We start from the raw sequence: 10,045 nt of genomic DNA, 5'->3' as shown, positions 1-10,045 counted from the left end.
TGGTTATATTCCAGTTTAACTATAAATTCAATGGCCTCTTTCAGCATTGATGGAGTGTTCTATCTGTATTGTTTTCAAAAATGGAATAAAATACAACATATCAAACTATTAAGAATATTTTTTGAATTGCATCCATTCTAAAAAGAGACTTTACAGTAAACCATTAACAAAAATGATTAATTTAAAGCATTAATTTAATAAAAAATACAGTAAAAACAGTAATACTGTGGAATAATATTACTATTTTCTGTTTTAACATATTTTAAAATGTAATTTATTCTTGTGATGGCAAAGCTGGATTTTCAGCAGACATTACTCCAGTCTTCTGTGTCACATGATCTTTCAGAAAGCAGTCTAATATGCTGATTTTAGAAATATTTTTTATTATTATCAATGTTGAAACATTGCTTCCTCCACCTGCTTGTTCTCGGACACATCTGTGGGGACATGGTTACAACTGGTTTGGCACTGAAAGGACGATAAGCTGTCCATCCTGTCTCCCTGTAGGACTGTCATAGGCGTCTTGCATTACAGACATTGCAGTTTATTGCTCTGGTCACATCTGCAATCCTCATGCCTCCCTTCAGCAGGACTATGGCATGTATAGTCATGTGATCAGGCACGCATGGGCATCTTTCTCCTGGGCCCGGTTGCACCACCTATGCTATGCGTAAGTTACAACTTAGCATAGTTTTGAGATAAAGGGGATCTGAGTTACAACTTTCGCACTACTAAATATTTTTGCGTTGCACCATTAAACTTAGTTGAAGCGTAACTCTACATATAAACTAAATATTTACGGAAGCCTCCGATCAGGAGTAACGATAGGAATAAAATAGCAGACTGACTGAACTGCATCAATAAGCTCTTATGTTACCTGACAGACTTTAAGTCTTTAAAAATATATGATAATGCTGGCATTTACACGTACTTAACCTTTAATTAATAGAGAGAACATTATGTGAAAAGATTAGCGGCTTTGTTAGCGGCTCTTCAACACAAACCCATCCTAAACAGCATCTGTCCCATCGCTCTGTGCATGTCAAATAAAATCAGTCATAATCAATAAATGTTATTTCTTATGTTTTTGTTTTTTTGCATCAGTATTTATTTATTGATACTTATAAATTTTGTTTCAAATACACTTTCTGAATGTTATTTACATAAAACTCATATTATGTTATTCATGATTAAGTAGTATCGCATTTAATGGAAACTTGTTTTTGCCAAAAGACGTTAGAATGAAGGATAAACTGAAATTCAAGGCATTTCAACATCTTCCGCCATATTTAATCTGTCATATTATGCGACTACACATTACTTTACGGAGATCTAACGACCTACTAGTTACGATCTGCCTTAAGAACAAATGGTGCTACCGAATAAAGTACAGAGTTAGTTACAAATTAGTTACTAAGCCTCTAGTGTGGGCTTTATGTTATATTTTAAGAAAGAACTTACAAACGGCTGGTGCAACCCTACCCTGGTGTCTTTCAGAGTCAGTAGAAAGGTCTCTTTAGTGCCCCAAGTTGTTGGAACTGTGATCTCAATTGTCTACTGCCTGTAAACTGTGTGTCTTCAAGGGGTCATATAATGCCATTTTTGTACAAGTTAATGATTCTTTAGGGTCTAAATGAAAAGTTTGTAATATACTTTAATTAAAAATTCTCATTAGTATTGTAAGAAAACACAAATTTTACCTGGTCAAAAACAGCTCTGTTTTCAGCACGCCATTTAAGTGCATGTGTCTTTAAATGATAATGAGCTTTGCTCACCCCGCCCCTCTGTTCTGTGGGGCGTATTGCCACAACACACGTGGAGTGTTGCCTTGACAACAGTTGAGGGTATATTTTGGAGAAAGAATGGCAGCGGGAGTCTACTGTGCAACCATATCAATTTGAACCGGAGTCGGACCCGGAACAACATGACGGCCCCGAAAAAGTTTGACAATTAAGGTTCGAACAGGACGTTTCTGAATGGTTGGTTAACGTAATGTCACTTTGATCTATCTTTGTGTGTACTGGCAGGGTAGAGTAGTGAGGTACGAACGCTATGTGTTTACTGATGTATACGTTAGTTCATTGACAGATTGATGTTACAGCTAATGGTCATGAAAAACTTTTTTCAAGTAAATGTAGGATTGTCCGTGATGCGTAACGTTATCTATGCAGTGTTAGGTACAACTGTCAGGGCTGAAGCGCTGACATGAGGTCACGGCAGGAATGTTTCTTAGCAAAACCAGCTTTATACTGACCCTCGTTTATAAAGCAGTCTGGTGAGAAATGATTCGCACAAACATGAAAGCATTGCTGTTGATCGTGGGGAATATTCCCTTCGAAAACTAAACTCAGCCACTGCGTCTTCAGCGGTTCGGATTTAGGAACAGCAAAATGATGCTGTGTTCGTTATTATACCCAAGAACAGATCACCACAATCGCTTAGACGCCATTCTGCTCCAGCGTATCAACAATGCAGACTATGATGACAGCTCGCTCAGGGCGGGTCTGTGTTGAAACGCTGCTGTCAATTAACAATCGTGGGAAGGGCGTCCGACCATGTGACGTCACGCGGTCAGACGGCTCGATTTGAGACAGGAAAATATATAAGGAGATTAAAAAAAAGCCACTGGATGGATTTTTATCATTATATGATGGTTGTGTACAGGCACTGCCAACACACACTTCAGTACAATCAACTTGTAAAAGTGCATGTACCATTATATGACCCCCTTTAAGGACTGTTCTAGAGGTGCATGTGCAATAATTGTTTAGGTTTAGCTTGAAATAGCTTGAAAAATAGCTTGTTTAAACCCTTTCCAATAAAGATCTGTAAAGCTTATTTGGATTTTACGAAAAAAAGAAAAGAAAAAAAAACTCAGAAAATGTGTATATACACTATATATAATTTTTATTTCACTGTTTTATATAACATTTTATCAGTGCTTCAAAGAAAACATCAGACGGACACATAGCCAGTTTGTTCATGTGAACATCCTCATAAATCAGCCACGTAAAAGAAACACAAATAATCCAGCATTTCTGTTTGTCACATCAATGCTGTTTCTGGTGCTTTGCTGGGTTTGAATACAAGCTCTCACTTGCCACATGGGTACTTTTCAAGAACTAATGGGAAAGGCTCAGATGTAAATCATTTGTTTACCCATTCTTACACTGAAATGTTTTGTGGATGCTTGGAGGTCGATGTCGAAAGACTCTGTAGTGTTTATCTTTGTCTGTCTTCTGAACAATCTTATCCATTTCTTTCACATTGTGAGAGTGGATCCACAAAACCAAGGCCCTTGAGTAAACCTGTCAGTCATTTTAGAAACTTGTTTGTCCAGCCGCTCTGACAGTTTGAGTTATAGCTCTGGCGAAATATGTTCGTTTTAAGAGGCCCTGATAGACCACAGCGGAAAGCTTTAAAGGCGGCGTGTAAACGGTGTGTGTGTAAATTTGGCCTTGGACAGGCAGGTTAATGACCCTATTGTTGCAGTCAAAAAACCATGAGGCACAATCCACTGACTCGCCATGAATCTCCTGTCAATGCTGGTTAACGTATATTTTGTGAGTCTTCAATTTCGATTAAACCACATTTAAAAAAGCGAAATATATTTAAGATTTAGGTGTAACTGTTTTTGCCGTACTTTTATCTACATACCACCATACCTTTTTAATTAAGTACCATTAACCAATATCACCAATATAACTATAAACATACAGTAATTCTGCACAGTAGGAGTAAGAGTTCCCAAAAATGAAAACTATAATTATTTACTCACTTTCATGTTGTTCCAAACCCGCATGACTTTCTTTCTTTCTTCACAAAATGTGAATTTCTGAAGCCTATCTTTTTAGCTCACAAAGAGGGAACATTATCATTGGTATTTCTGGTGCATTTGGATCTTTTTTAACCTTAAAAAAGGCTCAAGGCTCCATTCATTTGCATGAAAAAAAGGAGTGTCCAGTACATTATTCAACTATTCTTATTTTGTGTTCAGTGGAACAAAGGAAAGTCATAGGGGGATTGGAAGGACAAGAGTGTGGGTAAATGATGACAGATCCTTTAATTTTTCCTTTATTAACTAATAGTTGGACGGACAATGCTAACAGTTACAAATGTTTGTTTTCCAATAGATAAGACGTGTCTAGATATGAGAGGACCCCCCTACTTATGAGTAAGTGCTTCGCTTTGATGATATGGTTTAAAAGACATGGCTTCATGTCCTATGGATAAGAGGAGAAGATAAGACCTTTGGAAATAGTCACTATGTTTACGTCCGCCATTTAAGGATGCAATAATCCAGTTTTTCTGTTTTCATAGAGTCAAACAGGCTATCTCCCGCTGCGACCCACTTGAACCCAATGGCTTGTTCCTAGAGGTCATGGAGGAGCGGCCCCTCTCTCTCTCTTTCTCTCCGTCCTCCCACTGGTTCTCTCTTTATCTGAGTGTGTTTGTTTGGATCAGTGGGGGTCATTAGGAAAGTAAACATTTGCCCAATCACAAAGGCAGGGATGGTTAATATGTTTCAACGCCTCCATTAGTGTGTGTCATTGTGCACGCAGAAGGGTCCCTCTTCTTGTACATCTCACGCCGGAGAGAGAAGAGGAAAAAGAAGCCAAACCAGAACTGCAAACTTCCTGCCAACGTGCCGAATCTTGCCTGCATCAGATCTTATTCACTTATGGGAAGTGGGAACGGAAAAAAAAGAGAGAGGAGAGGGGGAAAAAAAACTTTGAGGAGGCGAGAGATAAGACACAGTGAGATCTGAGCAGATTGTCCACATAGAGGAAAGTGTTACGGGTTTGGGCTGGGTAGAGTGTGAATGGGATGTAAGTGCAGGCATAAACAGGAAGGTTGTGTGTGTGTCGGGTTATCTGGCTTTTGAGAACTCCACTCCTGTCTGGACTGACTGCCACCTTCCTGCCACCTCTGATCTCCTCTAAAAGCTTACATATCCGGCCATAATTTTAGCTCTTATAGGACTTGTGTGTGTGTGTGTGTGTCTAAGTGAGTGTGTCTGTGAGAAATAGAGGGAGAATAACTTGGAACAGTTTGTAAAGTAAAGTAATTAACAACCCAAACACACACACAAAAAAACAGAGTTGAAAGTGAAAATGACCTTATTAGACATAATCATAATACATAATAATCTTCAGAAATTATCTTAAATCATTTTTTTAATTCTCCAATCTCTTCAAAGACCTCCAAATCAGAATCCAATTTGTAATAAGAACTAGCATGCAGAGACGAGACATGAAAGAGAAAGCGAGCGCATGAGGGCTGGGCTGGTCACCTGTTTTTTTCTTGTAAATCAATTTGAAACAATTATACGAAAGCCTGCAAGCTTGCATTGATGTGGCTGAAACAAGAGTGCATAGTGTTACCATCAACTGTCTGTGCTATTAAACATGTGTTATTATCCAGGTTGACAGTTTAAATAACTTGCTAAGCAAGATTGTCTTCAAACTGTTGCTTTGCCTTGATTTTACTTTCATGCACTCGGCTGACACTTTTATCTAAAGTGACCTCCATTGAATTCAAGTTATACGTTTTATTGCTGCTATGTAGCTACAGCTCCCCTTGTGGTAACAAAAATGTGAAGGCCTCGAAATACTCACGCGAAAGTTATTTTTTGTTCTTTGCTTAGGGGTAAAAAGAAGTTAGAAATATGTGAGCTGCAGTATATTTCTGAACATCCAATCGCTGCATAGAGCGGCGTTTAGATGAATACGTAATTTTTTTTAAAGAGGTTTAAGTAAAAGTCTCCATTTGCTCTTCAAAACTTCGCTGAACACAAGCACAACAAGAAATGAGACGGTTTTGTGTAAGTTAAAGATTAAACACTTGCTTGTTTGTCTCTCGTTCATTCGAGCAAAAAAAAAGATGTGCAAGAACAAGACTGACTAGATGTGCTGGGCATGTGTGATTATCAGTCATGACTCAGGCTGAATGCTGAACATTGCACATGAAAACACTGAGTAGTCATGTCACTTATTGTCCTGAAGTCTGATGTTTATTACTTCATTTTAAAAACTTTTTTTTTTTTTTTTCAGCTGAATGAGCCCCAGGGGGAAATATTTTTGCTCTGAGATTGTTCTCTATCTTAGCTCATGCGTATGCAAGGTTTACGTATCAGCTTTCTCTCAGATGTTTCTCCTTGGGGAAAAAATGTAATTGTAGCAAACGTGTAAGTTGTTGACATACACTAATGTTCAAAAGTTTGCAGTCGGTTATATGTTTACATGTTTTTGAAAGAAGTCTCTTATGCTCACCATTTGATCAATAGTACACTAAAAACAATACTAATTCGAAATTATAATGCAATTTAATATATATATATATATATATAGGCAGTTTTTGGAGTGGCTAGCAATAACAAGTTAGCTTTGAAAGCATAAGATCCCGCCCTTTATTCAGAGCGTCTCCAAAGCCACGCCTTCTTCAAAACACATGAACACACACACAAGAGTTTGCAAGGCAAGACGAGATACGGCGTTAAACTACCTCATGTCTCAAAACACATAACTTAACCAGCTTAAAGAGTACTGACCTGTACCACCTGACTGTACAGCATACTGTACAACAGTAATATATTACCAAGTTAAACCAAACTTTTATTTTGACGGGTTGTGGCGAAGACATTTGAGTTTCCGTGAACTTCAGTGACTCCCAGAGTGGCTCTTGAAATGCATTCATGTTCTCGTATAGTGAGACTGCAGATGCTGAAAAACACAGCGAGCGTCAGGCTGGTTCAGTGTGTGTGTGTGTGTGTGGTAAACGAAACTGCGTGTCCGCACCACTCATTCACACAGAGATATGCAGAAATGTAAGCTTAGCGTTAAGTTCTGCCAGGAAGACTCAATCAGCGCGTCATGAATTAACTCACTTCTAACCAATCATGTGTTAACACTCTCAGTATAAAAGAATGGTACTTACATCCGTCTGAGTTCGCAGATACTGACGGCGCCAATTACCTCCATCCTCCCCAACCACCTCCAAGATGGTCCTTTCCCTCCATCCTCCCCACCACCACCAGGATGGTCCCTTCCTTTACCTCCAGGGGGTCGGCTGCGCCCCTGCCTTCATCTTCAGGCGGGATTTGCAGATTCCGTTACCCTCGCATTGCTTGCTAAGGACGGGGGCCTACGCCAAAGACTATGCTTGCTGAGCTATTAATAAATTTACTCTTGTTATATCATTTTATCTCCCGAGTCTTTCTGGTAGAACATGCAGGATTTGTGTTTAAATTTCTTACTCTCTCGCCCAGATGCGTTCCCACTTCTCAGGTACCGAAATTTGGCGCCGATTGATTTAATGTGAATCGGTGCTCGGTAGTTCCGATGTAATTCGGTCGGCGCCATTAAAAGTACTGAGTTCGGTACCCAACCCTAGTGTGCGGAGGTGTGGACATAGCCTACATATGTTGACAGTCATTCGGCACGAATGCAATGATTGGACGACATTTTATAGTCCTGAGACTTCCACAGATTAAGGTCACTTAACTGAGTTACATCAGGATGTGAAGAGACTTTTAAGCAGCATAACAAAAAAAAAAATTCTTGAACAAATCGACTTACCCTGCTTTTATTATATTTTAAAGTGTAATTTATTCCTGTGATGGCAAAGCTAAATCTTTAGCAACCATTACTCCAGTCTTAATGTTTTGTGTTTTTTCTTTCTTATGGGAAATAATATACTGTTTTCCCCCCTGAAATTTTATTTGACATTTTATCAAATGTAATTTTCTATATAGCTATTATTAAAATGTATCATATTAAATCATTACCTGAATATGAATTCTCAGTGAATAGGAATCACTTTATTGTGTAATAAGTGTATTGACAAAAATAATTGCCTTCACACAGTCATAAAAACAAATCGCATAAAACATGCACAGTCATGACTTGTGTGTGTGTGTGTGTGTGTGTGTGTGTCTCAATGAAGTGCAGTTGTTGTCATCGTGTTCTTCTCTTCCAAAACGACACCCCACTGTTGTCACGACAAGGTCTCTGATGTATTGGGTGAAATGAGGGTATTGACAGGAATGTGTCCAAGACGTTTTCTACTCAACACACACACGAACTGACCGGCCATTAGAATGTAGATGAAGATCAGACCGTGTCCTCTTCTACATGGCAAAGGAAGCCCTTTGTTCTCCTGACCTGACTGGATGGCGCATGGCCTTGGTTAAGTTCTGGATTGTACTGAATTAAAATATCCATATTGTTTAAATGCAACCAAGTAATTAGGTAATTGTTAGGTAAACACACAAAAATGAGGTCATGTGCTTGATTATTAAGAGCTGCATTGGCAGGGATGGGCAGTGATGCACAAGCCGGTTTTCTGAAGATTTGAATGTTTTTCTATCTCTAAGAAAAAAAAACTACATAATTAGAGCCAGAAAAAAAGAAACTGTAAATGCATGCTATTCGACAATGTTGTGTGTGTGTGTGTGTGTGTGTGTGTGTGTGTGTGTGTTTGTGTGTGTTGGTGTGAAAAAAAAAAAGCACACTCTCCAGCGCTTAGTCCACTGGGTTCACCTGTTGTGAGGAAACCTGCCAGACATGACAAGCCGCTCCATCTGTCTGGACAGGCTGAGCTCCCAGACTCAGGGGAGATAGATGATGACAGATATGAGGAACTGCCGATGACCTATGTCAACAGCTTAAACTGACCCTCCCACACACACATACACACACACACACACACACTCCAGCAAAGACTCCAGCATATTACACAATCCAAAAATAAACAAAACATGTCAGGATAATTTTAAATGTTAAAGCTGCAGTACGTATTTTTCCTTGTAAATGTTCCATTTTTAAGTTTTTTAACAATTTTTAACATCAGGTGAAGACTTCAGTCAAATCAGTGGCTTTATAAAATAGATTTTATACAAAATATAAGGGGCTTGGGTGCAACCAGTCGAATACTACTTTCTTTATCTTCGAAAGTCTTTTCACACAATCGATTTCCAAAAGCGTTTGCATCATCTGCAACTTACATCCCCACTTATAGGTATCAGTATAAAGTCCAAGACCACTTTTGTGTGAGACAGCGAGAAGTAAAAATGTACTTAAAGTGCTTATAGTTTAAACTTTAATGCTATTAGAAGCCATTTTTGCTTATTTGTAAATTGAGTTTTGATTGTCTAAAAAGATAAAGATATTGTAATAATCTTTACAATTAGTCAGTTCGTTCAAAAAGGAAAATTCTGGTTGTTGTCCTTTACTCATCCTCTCGTTGTTCCAAACCTGTATGATTTTCTTTCTTCTGTTGAACACAAAAGAAGATATGTTTAAGAATGCTGGTAACCACACAGTTGCTGGTAGCCATTGACTTCATGATAGTATAGAAAAAAATCCCTTTAAGGTGTGATCACATTCTACCCTGGTAATCCAGAGCACAAGTTGAATTTGCTCAGCGAGTTACTCTGGTGTCGAGTAATGATGCTCATTAAATATGCCCCTCGATCTGAGCTGCACCAATCACATCGGGTTATCTGATATAGGCGGGCCAGAGGCGAGATGACGACAGCGCTGTGACGTCGAAGTCATTAGTAAACATTGCTAGATGGCTATGGATGAACACCAGTTGTTTGAAACGGCTTTGGCCGCTACAATGAACGAGTTAGACTTGGCTTTTTATCTAAAACAGGAACAGAAGACGCCGCTCGAATCGTTCCTTTGCAAGAAGGGCGTTTTTGCTGTTTTGCCGACCGGATACGGTAAGAGTCTAATCTAGCAGTTAGCTCTGCTGGTAGCTAAGCGATGTTGTGATTGGTCGTAGTGTTATCCAATTGCGTGCAGTGAGATTTTCAAATGCATGCTTGGTGCCGCCCCTCGAGCTGGCCGATTTTCATTAGTCGACGCCAGACCATTAATCTTTTAGGTTTAGGTCTGGATTTCCAGGCTAGTCACATTCACCATTTCTGGAATCTGGAATCAGGAATCTGTGCAATCGGGAGTCTCACATGAGGGAGAAAATGTTCCCAGAAACACAGATTTCACAGTGAATTCACCGTGTTGACCAACAGAAAGTTGCT

The sequence above is a fragment of the Rutilus rutilus genome (genome assembly GCF_951802725.1).
Source record: "Rutilus rutilus genome assembly, chromosome: 15".
Taxonomy (NCBI): Eukaryota; Metazoa; Chordata; class Actinopteri; order Cypriniformes; family Leuciscidae; genus Rutilus; species Rutilus rutilus.
The sequence above is the reverse complement of the archived record's forward strand: the minus strand, read 5'-3'. Positions refer to the sequence as shown.